Source organism: Tympanuchus pallidicinctus, unplaced genomic scaffold (assembly GCF_026119805.1).
Source record: "Tympanuchus pallidicinctus isolate F22 unplaced genomic scaffold, pur_lepc_1.0 scaffold12, whole genome shotgun sequence".
Classification (NCBI taxonomy): Eukaryota; Metazoa; Chordata; class Aves; order Galliformes; family Phasianidae; genus Tympanuchus; species Tympanuchus pallidicinctus.
In genome coordinates, this window is record NW_026294637.1 from 10,543,001 (window position 1) to 10,565,812 (window position 22,812).

Below are 22,812 nucleotides of genomic sequence, written 5' to 3' on the forward strand. Positions count from 1 at the left end.
AGCTCTAGTTTGAGTTTCAGTTTGAAGCACTGGATTCATTCCTACATCAAAGGGAAATCTAAAGCGTCGGAGCCCACATCAACAGAAAACAAAGGCACTGTTTACAAGGCAGAAACTTGCTGAGAGACAAGCAGCTGAGTTTTGCAAGGCTCACCAACTGACTGCCACCTTGGAGGTACATCAAACGTCTTGACTTGCTCAATACAGTCAAACATTTCTCTTTCAAAGCCTCCTCACAGAATGCATTATTTGTATTTCTGTAATACTTAGAAGTCTAAGAGCTGACCAGTGCCCTATAGTAAGTACGTTCTCCTTGTGCTCGGTAGACATAACTGAGTTTTACTGGACAGGAAGCAGACCAGCTGTGTGGGCACAGAGGAGCGCTGGGGCTAATACAAGCAAAATTTAAGCTAGAAGGAGCTGCTCCTAGCCATGACATCTCAAACTTGGGTGTCAGGATTCTGGACTAACTTTCCCAAGTTTTGTATTTTGGCAGAAAAAGAGTTCCTGTGACATTTTTAATATACTTAGATACTAACATATGATGGGCTTTGATCATATTCATCAAAAAGAAACTCTGGCATGTGAACTCACCAGCACAAGGCCCGCTTTAAATAGCACTGCACTTTCCTGGACAAGTAACAAATGCCACAGCAGATCTAAGGCCATCTTCTCTCCAACTGGCAGAGCAGGAGCTCAGTATCCTCTGCATCTTACAATTTCACCAGTCATGTTTTCTTCACTTAGCTGAAAATTATTATTTGTTGCTAGAACGTCTTTTTACTTTTCTTCCCTCAAAGTTTTTGACAGATGCATGCAACGTACCTAGAACTCTGAAAATCAATCTAAGTCTATTGGCATTGGTACGTCTGAGTCTATCAGTATTGCACTAAGCGTGTCCTTTATGGCTGAGAAGAAAAAGGGAGGATGAGTATTAAATGGCAGTCATCTCTCAGTTTCTATACAGCACAAATGTTTTTTCTACATACTAGCTAAACTTTTTGACAATTAAATGCAAACACAGAAATAACAACCTTGTTCTACCATGATACTTTTCCACTATCAGATTCAAAATAGCAGACTTTTCTAGCCATACTGCTTATTTCCACATTGCAACAGTGAATAAAACAAAGAGAAGGACATACTGTTAGCATGCTCAGCTTCTAACAAAATACATATAATTTAAAACTTATTCTTTCAGAAGCCTACAGAAATCTAACCAGAAGGTAATTTAAGAATGCAAAATTCAGGCTGTCACTGCTTGCTAAGAGGAGTCATTGCCTACAAAGTGCCCTTGATTACAGAAGCATGCAGTCTTTCAGTACTCTGGTCCTTCATAAAACTTGAAGGAGTTTCTTTACAGTCAGGAACTTCGACAGGTTACTGTCAATGCAAACAAAAGGCTCAGATCTGATCACAATGTGGAGTGAGCCTACCCACAGAGCCAGAAGAATTTTATTTGTATTATCATTGCCATACTGACAATAAAATAGAGGGTATATTACTGCAAATTTTGGACAGCCTTTAGAAATTCCTCATTTCTGTTCATTAAACCAGATATCTAATCATGAGCTTCCTATGCAAACTTTTGCAAATACAGGGTTGAGTATTTAAATCTTTTCAAATGTGTTTAAGTTCCTTTCAAAATCTAGACGTATTCATTTGGCCTCTCAGATAACATAAGCTTTTACATAAGAAATTAATCCTAAAGCACAGTTCACAGAGTACAATTCTTAAGAAAAAAGCTGGACTACAGCATGAGCGTCACCTATATCTGGTGATTGCTCACACTGAGAAGGGTATAGCTCACCTATGTCCTCTTTGAGCTGATTTATTTGCAGTGACATTGCCATCAGCTTCACTGTGCTAGGTTGGTAAGCAGAAAAGGTAAGACTTATTCAGAATTTACACTTTCATCTGAAGCAAGATGCAACAGATAGCTGTGAGAAGCAAAAAGAGGGAATGATGAAGAGGAATAAATGTTAGGTATAAAAAAACATAATCTAAAGAAATAGCTATTTCACAGTTTAACGATTCCAAAATCATCAGAAAATTTAACAAAATCTCCACCTTTCATTTTGGCTATCACAGAGCTCCTGCTGTCCCTGGATGCGACTTCTTGAGGTATCACAGCAGAGGCTGCTTTGAGGAGGGGTTCAGAGAAGAGCTTTTCAAGTGTTTGTTAAAGTAAGGCATTTCATTTGAAAAGCTGTGGGTAAAAACGGGTATGCATGTGAGAATGAAGTACTCCAAGGCAGAGCCAGCAGCACACGGAGAAGAGCATGGGGGCAGCCCGGCCTGTGAACCTGCTTGCTTTGCGGATTTAGATCTGGAGAAGGAATCCAGCAGCGCTCGAGCGACTCTCACTAAGGACTGTGGCTGGACACAGGGGACAGCAGCCGCCTGCGACATCAGCTGCCTGCCAAAGCAGTAACACGTCTGTCAGCACCTTGCCAGCTGGATATATGAAATATTAGTGCCCAGATTTTTTAACAAATTAATAGAATCTGGAGAGAAAAACAGTGTATAGTATTGTATTTACTTGGTAGATACCATATTCGCTTAAGAAAAACACTCCTGGTCAGAGCAAGAGGCAAAGAAGAGAATCAGAAGCGTGGCTCTATTTAACCTTTGTCTATGACAGAGTGCTGTGTACATACACATGATTATTCCTCTTCTATTCAAAGCATGCCCCCAAACACTCAGTTTGAATATCGGTTCACATGCTGATACCATGTACCATCTGACACAGAGATGACATTCATCTAATTAAGAGATTTTTATAATAACACTTTTCCTTTGTTAGCATCAAAGACAACAGTAGAGATAGCAGACAATCGCTGAGAAATAATAGAGACAGACAACAGCAGAGGCATTACAACCCAAGATATATATTTTAATACTGAGGTCTCAGTCTCTCTTTTAAAATACACACCGAGACTGTTTTGTTCTGTATGTGTATATGTACATATGTAACCTCAGGTAGGCACTGTAAGTACTTTTGATTTATCAGAGACGTATTCATTCAAGACAGTGTTTGAAGTTCTGGTTGTACCAGGAGTCCTACTTCCTGCAATCATTTAGTACCTTTCTTCTATGATGTTTTAGAAGCTTTTACATTAAACCCCATGCTTGCTATAATGATTTTTAAATAAACTCTGTGTGAATCTGTTTCATCTTAAGAACAGACTACTGCTTAAAATTCTGGAAAGATATATGTGAGTGTGTGTGTGTGTGAATCTCAAGTGAGCACAGTATCTACCCAGTAAATATGCTATACATTATTTTTCTCCTCAAATTCTGTTAATTTGCTAAAAAGTCTAAGCATAAATACCTCATATATCCATGATAATATATATAATCTGTGTATAACAAAGTTGCATTCGTAACACTTACAATGGCTAATAAACATTTTAATTATTGATTTCAGCTGAGAAGTACCTGAGGCTGAGCATAAACAAAATAAATAAGTATTTGTCTCTTGGTTAATGTTTTTATTCAAGTGTAGAGGTAAAGATATAGATTCCAGAAATGGAAAAAGCAATCCGTTATTTTCACTCATATTTAGAACTCTATTAGTGGGTTTGTGGAAAAAAAATGTCATGCACTTCAAAAAAAAAGCAGGCTATGAATTAATGTTTATAGATTTTATTGCTTTTTCCACCTCTATTTTTATTCTTTTTAATAGTCTTAGAAAACTTGGAATTATAATTTTGTGTGCACAGACTCTGTCTTTTCCCATTAAGCAAACATTGATTCCTTGCATTTCTCCACCCCACCTGCTTTTTTCTCCTCCTCCCCTCTTTGTTTTGAACAGGCATAAAACGGTCTTGGACAATGGATCATTTTGCTTCTGCCTAATACAGAATCCATAGGAGCAACCACAGTGCTTTGTATCACTATATACATATTCATTCATATATATATATGTATATATATATATTAACAGCATACTTTCTTTCCTACTTATTTTGGGCTAGAGCAGCAAATGCAGAGCTTGCCACCCATGCCACACAGTGCTCATTGGCAGCCCTACAAGGATCTCCAGAAGCTCACCTGGAGCTCTGAGGGAAGAGTTGCAGAGACCTGCTTACCAGGACTAAGCCAAGAGAGGACCTTTCCCTGCCTACAGGCCACCGTGGGCTGCCACAAACACTGGCAGAGCACAGAAGAACAAATACCAGTGGCTCCAGAAGTCTAACCTATATGTACTGCCAATAGCAGAGAAGGGCACTTGCCCTGCTTGTGGATGGTCTGTAAAGCAGATGATTGATATGGCATTGTTCTCTACTTAGTCATCACCAGTTTGCTTTTGGCAAGGAGCTCACCCTGAAACTCAGAACAGCAAGACACTGGCCGTGGCTCAAGTGTATATGACTTCTCTCAAGCCTACCAACACACTCATCATGGTACTGTGTGGGGCATGCCTATCAAGATTATGGAATGGACAGAAAAACTGTACAGTGCCCCTCCGAACTTGTATCCTAGCAGCTTAGTCTGTACTGAAACCTACAGGGTCTGGGAAAGCTTCTTGTCATTCCCTACGCGAGGACAACATCGGAGGCCTTCCTGCCCCCAGCCCCTCTTGGTTCCCTCTGCATTCCCTCCCGCAGGGAATAAAACGCCAAAGGCACATCTTCATTGTTAAGCTGTCACACACAGGGGGATATAAAATAAAAGGAGCTGGAAGGCTTCAGGACATACACGACAGATAGTTTTCATTTATTGTTCTTACCTAAAGGACAGATCTTTGCATTCTTTGTTCTAACAAAGCACATGCCATAATTCCACAATCTCATTTCACACATGCTCATAGTAATTAGATCAAGGAATCAGACAATCTCTAGCTGTCACTGAAGCAAGTCTCAAGCTGATCTTAGTTCTGTTGTTTTTAAAGGAAGTTTTCTTCCTTTAAAGTACTCTAAGACATTTATTACTTCCTGCTTTTGACAAAATTTTATTAAAATAAATTGATTTTACTGGCTGAGACTATTACACTCTGCTGAAGGATAAAACACCATACCTCATTTTCATTCCTGGTTTTTGGTAAGGATATTTTTAAAAATTCAACAAACCATTGACTGAAATGGCCAGTGCTGCGCCGTTTAGCAAACTAATTTTTTAAAAAAGTTATCAATATATTTGAAATTCTGTAAGGAAATAAACAAAATACACCTACTTTTAAAATATACTTTCAGGAAGATCACATTTTAACAATCAAACACAACAATATGTTATATTATATTTAGAGCAGAATGTTTACCTTTCGCTGAGTTTCTCTGCCAGCTGTGTCAGCGCTGACTTTAATAGCTTATGTATAAAAAATATTAAAAAGAGCTGTTTATTTTTTTTAATTGCCATAATCGCGCCAAAAAACACAATGTGTGGGCTGTAGGCAGAGTGCTGGGAGCAGTATTATTCATGTTCAAAACTGTTGCCTGATTTGCTTTCTTTGAAAATTACGATGCTATAAATAGGAGCCCAGTGAGATTTGCCGATTGCAAGTTTTATTTGAAAAGCTGCTAGGATGAAACTTTTGAAAGACTTACAAAACATAAACCAATCTGAACTATTGCATTATGATGGTTATTTCCCTTTGGCGTAGATTAGACTTTTACTTTAGAAAAGAGTTACAGATTTAGCATAGACCTACCTCCTATTTCTATCCTAATGCCCAAACACTGGGGTTTAAAAACTCTATAGAAAAGTTTTGCTTTTTTTTTTTTTTTTCTTTTCCCCAATATCTTACACTCTGTCATTAAGCCAGCTGTCTTACTGTTTTGTTCATCACCATAAAAAATGCTTCCTCAAACTCATGAAAATTGTATGTTGCTTGCTCTGTGAAAACCCTTCCCCACAAATCACTTTTGAATGACTCCAATACTAAGGCACACTAATCTGTTACAAAAAGAGTGTCAAGCCAGTGTCCCACTGCAGTACCACAGCTGTCCTTTATCTTATTTACCAGCACATTAGCATTTTCTTGCTTCCTTTATAGCTGATAGAAGACATACTTCCAAAAAAACAATCAACCAAAAACAACCCCAAACAATCCCAAACCAAACCTGCTCAAATGATTCTATCAAGCTCCTCTTCTGTGATGAAGTACACATGACATTCATAATTAGAAAGCTGGCATGTTGGCCTGCACTTGAAACAGAAAGCAATGGAAGCTTTGGAATACGCTGACTTTTTAACAGTAAACAAAGGGAAGGAAATAAAAGATATGCTGCTAGTTTCATTATGAGCAAAGGGCCAACAAAGCAATTACACAGCTTGATAGACCCACCTGAATTTCTAGCTTTGCCCACTTGATTCTGTAAAGTATAAAAAAATGTTTTTTGCCAAACACTTCAGTGTTTGACTGTTTTTCTTTATAAGATATTGGTTTAACATATGCACACACACTGTACCGCTTACATAAACTACACGTTTTGAAAGCGGCTTCAGATTTTGGTCTCCATCCTTAAGTATGAAGTGAATGCCCTGATAGCCATACTCTGAAAGGTTCAACCTTTCATCAGGAACCTGGCTCCTGTTCAGAGGCATTTCAGCAGTAACAGTGACATTTGCTGTTCCTAACAACTTGACAACTCAGTCTTGATGCCTGCCTGTCTTCTTGCGACTCCTCTGCCCTCTGATGGTGCGACCCTTGAGTTTACTTAACTCAATGGTCTCAGATTTGGTTCATCTCGAGAACACGATTGCAGCATTCCAACCACAGGACAGAATTGCAGAAAATGGAAGAAGGAGTGAGAGGCAGAGATGTGGTAAGAGAAGACAGGAGGCTCTTCTCAATATTGTTCCAGACAGCTTTTAACTGGTGCTACACTTTCCTTCTTAAATACTTAACAGTGTTTATCATAATACCATCCTTTATCTAAATACATTAGTTGTCCTGATCTGAATGTCTCATTAAAGGAATTGTAGTTGAGTAAGAAACAAGAGCTAAGCCACATGTTTTGGGCTAGAATGAAAAAAAATAGGCAATAATTATTTTCTGCCCACCACAAAAACTCAATCAAAATATAAAAGCTTGGATTTACCCTACATGAACCATGAAAAAGCAATTAAGAGTGTGACACAAACCCATCATATTTGATCAGGAGAGCTGACCCTGTTCCAAGGATAAAATGATAACTTGTATCCCGGTCCAGCTCAGTGACCTTCTGGAGCTGGAACTTTCAATTATGCCGAATTAGCTGTATCACATTGGTTGGCTTTGGGAGTGAGGCTGGATCAATGCAGCACATCTCACTGCTGATGACAATGATTTAATCAATCTCAGTCACTCGGGGGACAGCAATGAGGTTGCAAAGCAAGCACCAAAAAACTGAATGACAGCAGCTTTCACTGTCAGGGTTACCTAGCTGCTCCCCATTTGTTCTTTCCTTTAAATGCAAATTCGAAACTATGAAAAAATAATGCTAAGTAGCAATTTCCTAGAAGGGCTTTTGTCACATCTTTTCAGAGTTATACTCTCTGTGCCAAATTGGAACCTGATGTTCAATAATGCTGTTTTTGACACTTCTGTGCAATAAATGTGAAGATCCTTCTTTGCTCAAGGATGTCTATGACACTTCTGACACCTCTCTGCAGAACTGCAGGCAGCCCAGATGTTCCCTGTATTAAGCGGAGCACTGCCACAGCTGCTATTGAATGCAGGAAGATATTGGGCTTCAGGCAAAAGTAGCAAAGGGCATCTTTCCTCTTTTTAACTGAGGAGTAATTTTGGAGGGTAAAACCTTTTGATGTGAACAAAGTTAAAGTCTCAGAGGGATTTTGCAGGCAAGGGGACACACGGCAGTCTCTCTGGCTCTTCGTTCAAGGGAACTCAGAGCCATTACTGAGCACCTGTTTCCACTTCTGGATGGAAAAATACTCCTTATGTATCTGTGCCAGGATAGCACTGTTGCACCTGCTGGACATCTAGTTAGAAAAGAGGCTGAATGTTAGAATTCAGGCAAAAATGGGAACACCAACAACAGGTTTTAGTAATGGATTCAAGCCTCAGTTCTTGTGGACCCAGAAGGGGGCACGATCCAGACACTCCTGGCTTGTCTGGACTTCTCAGAACTTGGATCCAGGGATTTTTTCTTCACAAGTTTCCTTCCACAGCAACAACTGCTGAAGGAGCCTTGGCTACATGCTGTTACCCAGGTATACAAGGAAGAAAGTGCTCTGAGCTAAAAAGTAAATAGGTATTTTCTGCATCTTTTTCCTCATTTCTGCCTTTGTACTGCCCCCAAAACAGATACTGGTGGGACTCAGTAGTGAACTGCATTGTTTTCATGCATTAGCTGCAGCCACCAACTGTGGGGCTCCACCACCCCACACCACAGCCCCCATACAACTGAAACCAAGTATAAATATCAGAGCTACCTCAGGGAAAACGAAACCAAGTGTTTTATTTAGAAATAAAACTTTTAAATTGGAAAATTCAGTTCAGGGATCTATTTTTAAGTAATTGATAGATGTGTCTCTGCTGAAAGAATTTTCCTGGAAAAAAAATTCTTCCCCGTTAATACAACATTTAAAATGCTTAAAACAGCTCAGAAAGCTGTTATACTTATACTCCTTAATGCACATGCTTGAAGGCGGTCACACCACCTTCCTCAAGAAGCAATGGAGCAGAAGAATGACTTTTATGTCTGTTCTAACCCCTGCAGGCCCAAGATTTCTTACCCACTGCCTCACTGGGATTGCTCCTTGCCTGACTTTTGCCTTTGCAGAACAGTCAGCTCCCTGGTGGAGGATCTGGCCACCTTAGCTGCTGGCTTGTTCTGAAACAGGAACAGTGGCAGCCAAAGAGGAGCAGTGAGAAAGCTAATATTTCTGGGTGCTACCAGGCCAGACTAGAGCTACTATTCCTGTAAAACTCGGCATCCAGGAAGAACGAGTACTTGTAAAACTTGTGCTGGGAGGTTTTATGTTGTGCTGTTAAGCCATTCCTAACACATGCCAGCTTTATCAAGGAGCCATTAGCATACCAGAAGAAAGCCTACAAACATCAGCATCCCTTGTTGTACCTTGCTGCTGGTTCCTAACTAATATCTGGGATCCCACTGTGCATTTCAGCTCTTCATGGGCCTTCTGACCAGGTGCATGTTATTAAATGAACGGACATTCCCCACTGCCACATGCAAAACCCAAGCTGGGCATGGCCTGAAGCTGATCCTGGTAAACTGTAGGGCCTGGGCTTGTTGACTTTTCTCCATGTTTTGCTCCAAGTTTTTGTCACTGTTTAAGACAGCGTGCTACAAGCTTATCAGGCATGATGCTGCTATAGCACTGACTGTCATGTCATCTGCTCCATTTGCAGACATACTCCCGAGCATGGGTGTCACTTTCACAGCCAGATGCCACTGGACACAGAGTTATGATACTGATTATTATGGAGAGTAAGAAACAAAGGGCAAATCATTTTCACTGAAGAATCTGCACTAGAAAATGGTATCCATCCCTTTATGCCCTAGTGCCTCCTAGTTGGACCAGAGCCTAGTGAAACAGGGAAAGAATTGCATAGATACATTATCCACTATGGTGCAGAAGGACAAGCTCATTAAGAATGATACCTTCATTAGGCAGCAAGAGCTGCCTGTTGTCAGGCTATGATCTATTTTTTACCTTCAATATGTGTCACATATTCTCTCTCCCACATCCCAGTAGCTCTGCTACTGCAGATGACCGTTTCAGGTAATGATGGATAGATCCTGCTTTAAGAATTACAAGCTAGAGTTTCAGTAACATCATAGTAGTATTTGCTAAACACTATTAGTTTTCTGCACGTACAAGAATGCCCTTACTTCTCTCTGCATGGAAAGGGATTGCTTGCTGAAACCCTACAGTTACTGGAAGCTCCCATCACAGACCTCATCTAACTCAGCGATTACATACACCTGAGTACAAGTAATAACAAAAACACTGCACCACACCTTCACAATATATATTTACCTTTGCATGTATAAGAGACTTCACTTCACAACAGAAATCAAACAGTAAAATTAAACCACAAGCACCAATTAAAAATATTATTTTAAAATGTGACTGTTTTGGACACACCAGAGGGTATAGGGAAAAGAGACAGGCACTACTTCCTTCCATGGAGATCGTTTCTTGCTTTTAAGTTTCATTTTTGCAGGAAAAATGACTAGCATTTAATCTACTACTCTGCTGATAGATGGTATTTACAGAGATCTGAAAGAGTCAGAAAACAATGATATCTTAGAGAGTTCTGTGTTATTTCTTAGGCTTCCAAAAGAAGCACTCAGATGTAATTGCTCAAAGTAGACTTCAAAAGCCTTGATACACCAGCAGCCGCAGCAAACGCAAGGCTTTTTCTCTTTTAATTATCCCTTTCTTCTAATAGGTTCTACAAGTCTTAAACGTGAATGGAGATCAGAGGGGGAGCCAGATTTTATGTTTTGCCTAAACAATTCTGAAAAGAGACTAATAATTACAGAAGTGGCTAAAGCTTGCGTGGTGGTTTGTTTGTGTAAGTGAAGTACTCCCCCAGTGTTTCTCTTCTCCAAGTTCAATGATTAACTCCACTTAAACCCTAATTCTTGGGTGTCTGTTGACAAAAATGTCTGCAACATAAAAGATTTAATAGCAGTACTTGGCATAAAATATTTTGGCAAAATTAACCGAATATCACATCAAACACAGTTGAAAGGCAAATTTCCCAGCCAACACAATGATTTAATCAAAGTCCAAATTCTGAGGTTCTTTTATTGTGGTGAAATCAAAATTACTGCTAGCTTATCAAAGTCTTTTGGTCAAGGTGAAAACATTTTAGATATTGCTGTTATTTTCCCTCTTTCTCTGGGATATGGTGCATATTCAATTATGGCAAGACTATGCTTCCTTGCTCAAAACTCTCAAATATACTGCTGTCCTGTTTCACAAAATTTAAAGCTGTCCTGGTGAATATATAATTTTCATTTGGAGTTTAAGAAAATCTTCACACCTCATACTTTTTTAGAAGCTCTTTGCATTATCACTGTTCTAGTTATTTAAAGCACTGCCTTCCTTCTTTATCAAGTAATACTTTCTTCTTTCTCCTTTACATTTTTAAAGATTAAAAGAGTGACCTTTCCACTGATGTTATTCTCATAACAGATACCAAGCTGATCTGAGAGCATTACATTAGATTCTCCTGCATGTTGAGCTGGAATCTAAATACGGCTCCTTTATGAAAGTGGAGGCTTATTTATTTCAGAGAGATTTTTTGGGGGAGGATTTTCCTAATGAGCGTTGAGTGCAGCTAAGAAATTTCAATTAGTTTTTAATTTTTAATTTTTAGAACATCAATTTTCAGACAATTTTTGGACATATAATTAAGAGTGAAGTTAATTATCTGTTTACAAGTACTCTTAATGCATTGCTTTCACTGCAGAGAGGCTGTGCAGTCGGGCTGTAATCTGAGCCCAACGCCAACACCGCTGCCAGGCAGGAGGTTCCTGCTGAGCCACAGCCCTACCATGCAGGCTGCAGGCAATCTGAAATGGGCCTCCATCAGAAGCAAAGCCCAGTGGGTGAGAGCTCCAGGCCCTCCCACCTTTGCTTTCAAGTCCACAAAGGTGGCAGAGCGAACCTGTACAAATGAGGAATTTCCTCACAGATGGGGAGTTCTGGGTCCTTGCTTGTTGCAATGAGTGGAAATCCAGTTAGAAACGCATCCCACAGACTGAAGTATGGGGGCGTCATAACAGCAAAAATCTGTTTTCAATTGTTTTTGAATTCTCAAAACCAGAATTATTACATGATTTCAACAGATATTTGTGAAATTCAAAGGAAAATCCCTTCAGAGTTTTTAATGTTGGAATTTCAATGACTGAATCACAGAATCACAAGGTTAGAAACGACCTGCAAGATCATCTAGTCCAACCACCCTCCCATTCCTATTAGTACCACAAGCCTCTAAACCATATCTCGTAGCTCCTCATCCAGGTGCCTCTTGAACACTGCCAGGGATGGCGACTCCACCACCTCCCTGGGCAGCCATGCCAGTGCCTGACCACCCTCTGAGAGAAAATAGTGATTTTCCCAGAGCACTCTGAAGCTGGCTAAGTTCAGAGCTTCACATTTCACTTACTTACATCAAGGCACTGTTCTGCCTGCCCCCATCCACACTGAGCACAGTGCAGTCTCAAAGAACTGTGATCAAATGCTCGAATCCTGTAGATATTTACAATATATTTGATTGTATGAAGGCGGACAGTCCCCACGGAAGTAGCACAAAATGAAATTAAGTCAGAGGTAATGGAAATTTTAGCTTTGTTTATACACAACAAAATTGTTCAGTTCTCCTTGAGTATACAGTGAGCCTTGTGCAAGCCCAGCAGTGACTCATTTTGGACTCAACTGAACAGTGTCTAGATTTTTGTGGCTGAACTATCAGCAGAGGTAACAAATTCCTCAGGTAAACACTTCTACATCCACCTGAGCACCAATGACAATATCCCTGCCATGGTACCTGCTGACACCCACAATGTCCATAGCAAGCCGAAACTACACCTGCTCCTTTCTCCCTATCACTTCATTCACATTTCAAACTGGTGCACATCATCACAGTGACTACAAGCAAGAATACCACACGTAATTACTAGCCAAACTTTCTCCTCGCAGCAACAAATCATCTCTTCCACTAAATGAAGTAATAGCTCTTGAGGAATACATTTGCAGAGCAGATAAAAATATTTGCATGTTGCAGATTTCCAGGCACATCATAAAAGATTACACAGCAGATAAAATAAATACTCTGATGAAAATACCATAGATTTAGGATAATGGAAAGAGAAGTATTACTCAAGCATCACACATTCCTTCCTCCTAAGAAGTATACATGCATTTTCAGAGCCTGTGCTGGCCTATATGAAGCCACAACCATTATCGTGTACATATGTGAACAAATGGGATGATAGCATTGGTTCTGACATTATTTCCTATCAGGGCTGACCAATTCCATTAAGGAGAACTCATTTTCTGAGTTTTGTTCCAGTATAACTCTTGTTTAATTTGTTTTTTTTTTTTTTTTTTTTTTGTGTGTTAAGTTGCAAACACACAAATGAAGAGCTGGTATTTCTATAAGAGCTGGAATATTCTGCTCTTTCGTTATCATAAAATCCTGTATTCTGAACATGTCTTCAGACAGTCATATGAATTATTTGTTGGCTGTTTGGTGGATTTATGCTTTTCATCTTAGCCTGAACTTCTCTCATGAGCATTCAGATAAATTATTTTGAAGGCGTTCAAGAGCTAAGGATCCAATTGTATTATGTTAATATTACAAGATATCTATATTCATGCATCGCAAATGACTGTGCTACAGTTTACTTAATATTTTGCATTATTATATAAATATGAGTCTTTATGCCAATGCTTTAGTTCCTTTTTCCCCTTGGTGTTTAAGTTTAAGATTGCACCAAAGTCCCGTGGATGCAATAATTGAGGTTAAGCATGTGCATAAGTGCTGTTCGAGATGGGCCCCTATTCCCCAACGTGCCGTTCATCTCTAGTAGATGATGGAAGATTGCTTTCCTCTTTGCTCATTAATATAAATACACTTTATCCTCTCTTTGCACTAGCTATGGTGCTGCAAAACCATTTTTATGATTATGTTATTTATAGTCATGCACATTTCGGGAATATTCTATATAACTGTATCTGGAAATATGCTTGAAAATTGTATATTTCACACCTGAAATACTATCTGGGGGGAGAAAATAAGGATTGCTAACTTTAAAGTAAATTTCACTGCAATACAAAAAGGATAGATTAAGCACTGAATTTTAACACTATTTTATGGCTTTCTATACCTTAGCTTTGTGTTAGTACCATATATATATATATATACACACACACACACACACACATATACATATATAATATTTGTTAGAAGGCTTATGAACAAGTGATTCTCGTCTACTTTGTATGGAAAATTGACTCCATTACAGGAGAAAAGTGACATCAAGCTGATTACATGAAGTCATAATCCTCCATTGAGACATCACACAATGACATTGTTAACATTAGTATGCAATATTTATAATAAATAAAAGAGGCTATTGAGGCTTTCAACCCATAAGGAGCTCTGGGTAGATGACTTCACTGTAGGAACACAGCGCAGTTATAATGAGGATAAAAGATTTATTTATACATAAATATGTTCTCATTAGAAATTCTGCACTAACATGTAATGGATACAATTGAAGGACCACTGGGGTGTTTTTTTTTTGTTACTATTCATTGTTTGCACTTTGACGGTGAACATTTAGTAATAAAACAATATCAGTTTATTGTATTGTATATTATTAATTCTCACGAATGAAAAAATATTCTATTTTTATAGGTTACAATAACACCACATCAGTCCATGTCATGGAGATCCAGCAGGCCATTAACCTGGATCTTGGTAAAAACTTTTTCTTTTTTTTTTTTTTTTTTAAGAGATTTTTCAACACAATGCTTTATGAATATACAGCACATGCAGGAAAGATTTCTTATTGATTTGCCTTTATATTATAATTCCTCCCACACAGCACTTTCAGTATTTTTTTCTTAGCAGCATAGTTAAGGACTAGCCCAAATTGGGCAGAAGGCACCCAAATGACTGCCTGCAGCCCTCTCCAAGATCTCACTGATTCTCTGTTGATGTCACAAAATCTATATGAAGAAAATTCAGAAAATTCCACTCTACCTCGCTTTCTTCACTACCATAAGCATCTCTCTCCTCTCTGGAGATTGGGTTTACTTTTGGACTATTTTTTCACATTCACCTTTGTCAGGCAAAACAAAAGTAAGGCAATGATTCAAAGTACGTGTCTGTCCATCACATTTGGCTACACAATCATTTTTGTTCAAAACCCACCTCCCCATTTGGTTGGCCTAATGCATTCTGTTAAATTTATCTTTCAGTGCTCTGAAATAGGTCAGTTTATAAAACCTTTGAAATATTCAGGGAAAGTGCAATATTAATGGAATTGCAGTATAAGAAAAGTGTGCATATATGTAGAGAATGTTTTTCATACAGTACAACAAGGACACACCTCATGTCTTCTATTTAACAAAATCACCAAAAAACAAAAGAGAGAAAGCTAAAATACTGTATTATTTTTCTGTGTTAGAAAAATGAGGTTGATCAGGTATTCATTTCTCATTTTGGGAATTACATTAACATGTTTCATCTCTTTCTAAAACTGCCATTTAAGTTGATTACATGGAAGCTGTCTGGTAAGACAATCTTATTCATATTGAAAAACAGATCATTTAATTTGGAATTACTCAGCTCAGCAGCAAAAGTCCTTACTAACAATAACTGAGAGGAGATCAGAAGAATTCTACTCTACCTCCAAATATGGATAATGAAACACTTATTTTTTCCTGCTGATTTCATCTGTTCATTTTCAGCACTGAAATCTCAAACATTTTTTTAATTAAAGATATAAAGCCAATCCCCTGACAAGTATTATTTTCTGTGCCCGTAGCAACCACGAATTGGCTCCTCTTTTCTTCAGTTCTTGTTTGCATAATATATTATTTATTTTGCTGAAAACAGGATATATATAAAAGCTTTAATTTGAAAAGCCTCTTTCAAAAACAAAACATTGTTTCGAGCTTCACCTGTTTAAAGGAACCAGCTGTATGAAAAGCTACCAAAAAGTAACACAGCTGACCTACTCTACTTTCATTTTCTACTCCCTGTCACCATACTTATACAACTTGTATACTCTCTTTAATGAGATAAGAAGAGTCCTAAGCTCCAGTTACTATATAATAGAACAGAAAATACCAAGACTGTATTAGTTCAATATAGTAGAAGCAGTCTGCTCTCTAGGTCCTAATACACTGGGTACTTGGATCTAAATTTACTGAGTTCCAACCCAAGACATCGCTTCCCAAACACCCCTGGTATTTTCTTCCCCCCAGTCTGTGACGAGCACCTGAACGGAACAGAAAGATGAGCTGCGTAATTTAGGTAAACATCTTTCCATTTTGAAAGATCCATTTGAGTCTATATAATCTTACATTAGTAGTACGGATTTTCAGACTACTCATCTGAGATTTAGGATATGAGTTTCAGCATATTCAGTAACAAATCATTTTTAAATTTCCAAGTTTATCAGCGCCATGATAACAATGCACAATTCAATCTTGGATCTTGGAAGGTATTCATTGCAACCTCTCTTGTCAATCCAGCTCTTAGCTGTCTTATTCCCCAAGGATTCAGACTATATCCCCTTAAAACCAGTGGAAGGGTTCCCACTTACTTCACTGGAACCTCAATCAACACAGATGTTACTTCGGTTATTAGAAAAATATTATTTTCTCCAATGCATGCATTTATCAAGCATAAAAATAACCCAGCTTTGTTTCTCTAATGTTTTTTTCACAGCAATCTAGCTGGTTGGTGCATTTGCAATCTGACAAAACAGATATCTCTTACTGCAGAGAGTGTATCTAAGTTTTCTCATCTATTTCAGAAAAAGCCTCACAAAGCTATTCAGAAGTCAGTACACGTTTCTTCTTCTTCACAATTCATTTTCCTTTTTTTTTTTTTTTTTTTTTTTGTGACAACCTAGGCAATAATTCACAGCTCGCTTGGTCTCCTAAATAACCCCTTTTATATTTACATGGTAGGCATTCCCCCATTACCCAGTGGGATTCAGCTGTATTGGCAGGCAGTCATTAACCATTCTTAAGACTTTGCAGGTTTAACATATCCTTCTCTAGTTAGTGTCTTTGAAAACATCTTGTATGGTTACCATCCCACAAATATATAGCAAATCTTGACAATTTAACAATAACATAAACTGTGTCATTTTGTAATTCTGAAGTGTTCCTTCTTTGGGTCCCATCCAGACTCCTACATAAAGCCTTTAAAGCTCAGAAGCATTTCACCCAATGGAGGACTGTTATGTTTCTTTTTTCTACTGGAAATTAAGTGGTGTATTTGAGTTTCTTTGCTACAATTTCGTAAGCGTAGACTTGCTTTGCTTTATGTACTGCAGTTATTTTAACCCAGCATCACTGAGAATTCTGGGGGAAAAGAAAATGGTGCAAAATTCCTCTCTTTGTTGATGTATGGAGAAAAGTCTTTTTAAAAAAGTGGCATAAAGATCATTCTTGCCAGAAAGAAGCCTAGAGTAACTCTCACAGAAGCGAAACTTTCACTAGAATGTCATCTTTTACTAGAAAGCACAAAAGAAAAGCCAAACATCCAGGACTCATGGGTTTGCTCTGACTGCGGAAACTCTCCCAACTGACTTCCTTTACTGCCTACAGAACGTCACTGAGGATGCTGCTCTGCAGCTTTCCTTTGTGCTGAAATCTCTAGTGCAAATGGGACTTATAGGGCACATACTCCTACCTAACAAGTGGATCAAAGAATGGCAACACAAATTAGAACTCTTTAGTAAACGCCAAGTTATATTATGGAAGCTGGTAGGAATATAGAAGACAACAGATTGATATTTACGTTACTGATATTTGGCACTGGTTTCTACCTGTTTTTAAGAGGTCTCCAAAAGAAGCTGGGGTGACAGGCTGTTGATCCCACCTAGAGCAGTTTGTATTCTATAAGAACAACGTCTCCTATTTTATTATGTTGCCCATGATGTCAGAGGCTGATGGTGGTGGGATAGCAGCAGAGGGTAAACCTTCCCATCAACATTTCATTACATTCTGTTGCCATGTGACAGACAGCAGCTGAGGGGCAGTCTGATAGAACAGCATTTGACATTGAAGATGAATCAAAGTTGAGGAATTGTATTCCTCCAGGTGGAAAAAAATGGCATCCACTGACATTCATTGATGCTTGCTGAACATATCTGGAGACAAAACAGTGGACGTGAGCACCATGAGCAGGTGATGCACTTCAGCAGCAGTGACAGCAATGTGAAGACAAGCAACATTCCAGATTGCAGTCTTTTACAAGTTCAGCATTGTCATGGTTCTTACCCATCACTGGCAAAAATGCATAACTAGTTGTGGTGAATGCACTGAAAAACAGCGTTTTGTATCTGAGAATTTGCTCTATCAAATAGTGTTATTGTGCTCTTTGTATCTGTTGTAGTTTCCATGGGAATAAATAGGAGGCAATACTATCAGAGTAACTTCTGTACAACGTTACTGGATAAGTCTAGATTTAAGGGATAAATTCCAGGTAGTTATTTAGAGTCATTTACACTTGTAAGTGGATAAGAAAAGTGATGTTAACTTAATATGTGAAGTTATTGCTTGTTTTAGCAAAATTAGTGAAGCCTTTAAGACCAGAAAGCACTTGAGCATATATTTCCCATACAACTTCAAGCAACATTCAAATGCCACTAAACAAATTACCATAGCAGCTGTAATGAAAGGAAAGGGCCCCAAAACACGCAAACTGTTTGGGGTTTTCTTTAATTAAAGCAAATAATTCTCAGTTACACCTGATGACATCCCATACCTTCTGAAGTCTTCTCTTTCATCTTTAAAAGCTCTGGAGGAGGCCATAGCCCTGTATCATTTGAAATGCTTTGATAACAATGTATTTTTATACTGATTATTCCTTTTAAGTTCAAGCTAACAGCAGTAATATCCTATTAGAAGTAGTCCTGGATGTAGAACAGTATTTTAGGATACTAATTGCTCATGTTCCTAGCCATCCATGAAACATATGCTGAAAACATAGAAGTTTTCAGAAATGCCTCTCTAAGTCATAAATCTTTTACAGGTACAATTATGTGAGAGCACCAATGGGAAAAACACATTCAACATCTGGAGTCATATGAGTTTACTGAAGTAAAATTGCAAAATTAAATTTAGATGAACTTAATTAAAAAAGAGGATCCACTTTAATATGGACATTTATCAAGTTCTCATTGAAAATCTTTTTTGCCTCAAGAAAATATAATAAAGTATGAATACAAAAACCACACAAAGGCTGAAATGAAGTGTGAAGGGATAGTCAAAAAAAGAAATGCAGTCAGAAGGAGCTTTCTCTTTTTTTCCTCATTTTAACACACTTAGGCACACAGATGCTTTCCCTTTACCTGTATTATATGCATATAATACACAGCACAATATATTATATTGAATTATTTTTTGACTCCAAAAGTAAACTGGTCAACCGTATGCCCTGAAGATCACTAATCCTTGAGACAGCTGTTGCACATTTACAGAAAACATGGAGATGCAACTTTTTCCTCTCTCCTATTACGTGATGCTCAATTTTTTCCTCCTAGATTCTAAGAAACTTTAGCTAAAGACTGTTATACTTTTTAGTGCTTAAATCTGTTACTTGCTACTGCTACAGGGAACAGGAGTTCTGTCACAGGGCTTGTAGAGGATTTTCATTTGCCTCGACAAAGACACACACTAGCTTTCATTTATTAGGTCATTAGTGTCCTCTATTTTCAGAGGAAAAAGATCTAGTGGTTCATCTCTCGTCACTTCTAGCTGCCATGAACTCTCTGGCAGATCTACAGTGACTTTCAACTGCATACAGAATTTAGCAGTGTCAAAAAATGATTTGAAAAAATTAGAGTAGTGCTACAAGGATCATATTATTTCCTCACAAAACTGCCTTGGTAATTTGTTGTTCTTCACCTTGGCTGTGTGATCAAGTAAAAGAGTACAACGTTTATATCACGTTACTTCTGATAAGGAGCAGTTGGCTCTGAGGAAGATACTATCCTTTATTAGGGACACGTTTCAACATTATAAAAGTTACCCAGCAATAATGAAATGTAATCTGTCTTGATGATTCATGATAACACATTACTATGCTCATTTTCATATGAAAAAAGTAAGATTGGACAGGGCTACTATTGTTGTTGAATACATCTTCAAACTGAAGCAGAGATTTTATTGAACTACTTGGTTAATGATGCTAAATTATTTGAGGAATGATGAATAAATGTTTTGTTTCCACATTAGAAGAATCTTAAATTTTGAGGGGCAATCTATTAAAAAATATTTATTCTTCCATAGCCTAGAATGGGCAGGACTTGGAAGTGGTGGTACTTGTGTCTTCAAAGTGAACTAAAACCAGCTGGCCTAGGTGAAGTCAAAGGGCTGTCCACATCCTGCCTCTAACACCATACGAGAGTTGATGCTAAGGGGAAGAGTATGCATGCATTGAAATGTCTCCTTACCTCCTACTTCTCCAAGTCCAAAAATGATTAATGCAACTTGTGGCAAAATTGGTGAGAATAATTCTCATGAAAAAAGCATGAAGGATAATATTATCATCTAAAAATTAGATTTTCCTACCAGAAAAACTGAACACGTACAAAGGGCATATTTCCTGTTAAAGAACTACTCTGCAGTCCCCAACTACAGTTTCCTATACAGTATCTTCCAAACCGAAACAAAAGTACTGTGGGACTCTGCTACAAGCATCTCCTTTTCTCTTTTACACTACAGCTGTAAGTTTCCCTCTACAGCAGGAAATTCTGAGCATCAAAGTGCAACAACATTACATTTCTTTGCAAAATCTCCACAGCAGCACAGCATATGGGAGCAGCATCCGAGAATGTGACTCAATGTTTGAACAGACCAGTTAAAATGAAGACAGCATTAGAGGCAAAAATAATTTGTAATGTTACAACTTGTTTTCTCAGTTTTCAAGAAGAAGCCACTGAACTTCCTTTTTGTGCATTTTACTTTGTCTTTGGAGCCTGTCCACCATCCTTGTGTAAATGGTTACATACTTCAAAATGTACAATATCAAACCTTTTGAGAGCAGTTACTTTAGTAGAGAGGACAGAAAGAAGTGACCTTTCTGATTTTACTCTGATGAAAATTGCTCAGATCTTGTGTCCTGAGCTCAGCCTCTTGCAGATCAATGCATGTTCTCATATCTCTATATTGATCAAGGAGAAATACTTCATTTTTTTTCTCCACACACATTCAGTTTTAGTGCGACATGAAAGAAAACAGCAATATTCTAATGTGTTTTAGTATGGCTTTAGATCTTACCACTGAGACTGGATGCGAAGATCCTTAAATCGCTGGCATCAGTAACCCTATAGAGACTGGCATGAATTCAAATGGGTGATCCTGCCAGAAAAATCAGAGGAAAGTATTCATTAGACAGATGATTATTTTTAATCACACCTTCCTAATACCCATGGAAGATTTGCTTTATAAATGCTTACTGAAGCCTTAATGGTAAGACCACTAAAATGGATCTGAATGCAACAACCTAGGCATACTGAATCTTCAAATGACTGTGAATCTGAACACTGGTTCCCATGTGGTACTTTTCATATAAAAAAAAAATCTGTCCTTTCATAAAGGGAAACAAACAAATTTTACCAGGAGAAGTAACAGTGCACGATCCATTTCATAAACTGTTGGAAAGATGGCTCACAAAAACCAAACAAAAAAAAACAAAAATACACACTATTGGCCAACCCCAAAGTAATGAAGCATGCACTCAAATGCAGTTGATTTTTATTCCAGATCAAAGATGTTTGAAGTTCAAACAGATTTGCCTCCAAATAGTTTCAGTACAGGATTATCCCTCTCAACATCTAAAAAATAACATTCAGGGCTGGCATTTAACACCTTATTTGTACTGCAGCACTCCAGGGACAAGCAAACTTGTAATTTCTACCATATGTGAAACGCTTCTTTTATAACAGTACTGAAGTTCCTATACAAAAAACATGACTGAGAAAAACTCCATCAGAAGGAATACTTACTAAATACACATATAAGAATTTTTTTTTTCCACAATAAATTACTATTCTTAATTCATGCACAGTATTTTGTAAATATAACTACATACAAATGTGTTTCCTTGAGGTTCACATTGTTATTTGCCAATTTATTCAAATTGCTCATAATCACTAGAACGTGAAAACTGTTTTGAATGAGAGCAAAATAGAAATGGACTTGATGACAAGAAATATGGAGATAGATGGATCACATCAGTTTTATCAACCAGTAGCACTAAAAACCAAGTTGCCTCCATACAGTAACAGAAGATCTAAAAACCACTAAAACCTGTGGAACAAATTCAAAACAAGAAAAAACTGTAAGTTAACTGAGTTAACATCGAGCTCTAGAATAGCACAGAGCATCCTCTATCTCTTCTTTCCTCTTCTCATCAAGCTTCCAATGAATATACTGCCATTTTCACTTTATAACAACAAATTCCTTCTAGTGAGATTTTCAAAGCCATGTAAGAGAACTGGGTGTCTAATTCCCTCAGGCAGTTTTGAAAAGTGCAAGATTAATATCTTATATAGCTCCTTATACATCAAACCATTTCCCAGTGCACTTCACATTAATCTTTAATCTAGACACTTTAATCTTCAAATCTTCATACAATAATCTTCAATGAAAGGTACTTTCTGGGAGTTTACAGTATATTTAACACAATTTAAAATCTACTAGTGCATTGCCCTAGCTTTTAATACCCAGAAAATGTTTTATAAATTAGATCAACTACAACCTAGCCAAGGTTTCTGCATTTTTAATATCTTTGGAGGGAGATTACAACAAATGGGTGCTGGAGGGAATGACTTAGCTGCTTAAGCATCAGTTTGCAATACCGTAAATCACTCCAGAATTGTACCTGTAGATACCAGAGTTTATCCAATGCTTCACATTTTCCGAGGTAAGGACCAGTATCTCTGCATACTCTACTGGGGAAAACAACACATCTTATAGTGTATACTGCTCTGCTTTGGCAGCTCTTTGTGTGCACATCTGGCCATGGACATAGTTTCCATATCTGCGTTTTTTTGCCAAAAATATTAACTGCAGGAATAGTGTGCCAGGCTCTTTCTGCAGGGATATAGCCATGACTTCAACTCC

At 37.9% G+C, this 22,812-nt stretch overlaps 1 protein-coding gene across 8 annotated transcripts in view; it reads right to left on the minus strand.

Moving 5' to 3' along the window:
* The window catches only part of SEMA6D (semaphorin 6D), a 346,041-nt gene that overhangs the window by 108,441 nt on the left and 214,788 nt on the right, over nucleotides 1–22,812 (minus strand). For all 8 annotated transcript variants that reach the window (XM_052671942.1, XM_052671937.1, XM_052671944.1 and 5 more), the window contains exon 3: nucleotides 20,965–21,045. The gene's annotated coding sequence lies outside the window, so the exon portion shown is untranslated. The remainder of the gene's footprint in view (nucleotides 1–20,964; nucleotides 21,046–22,812) is intronic.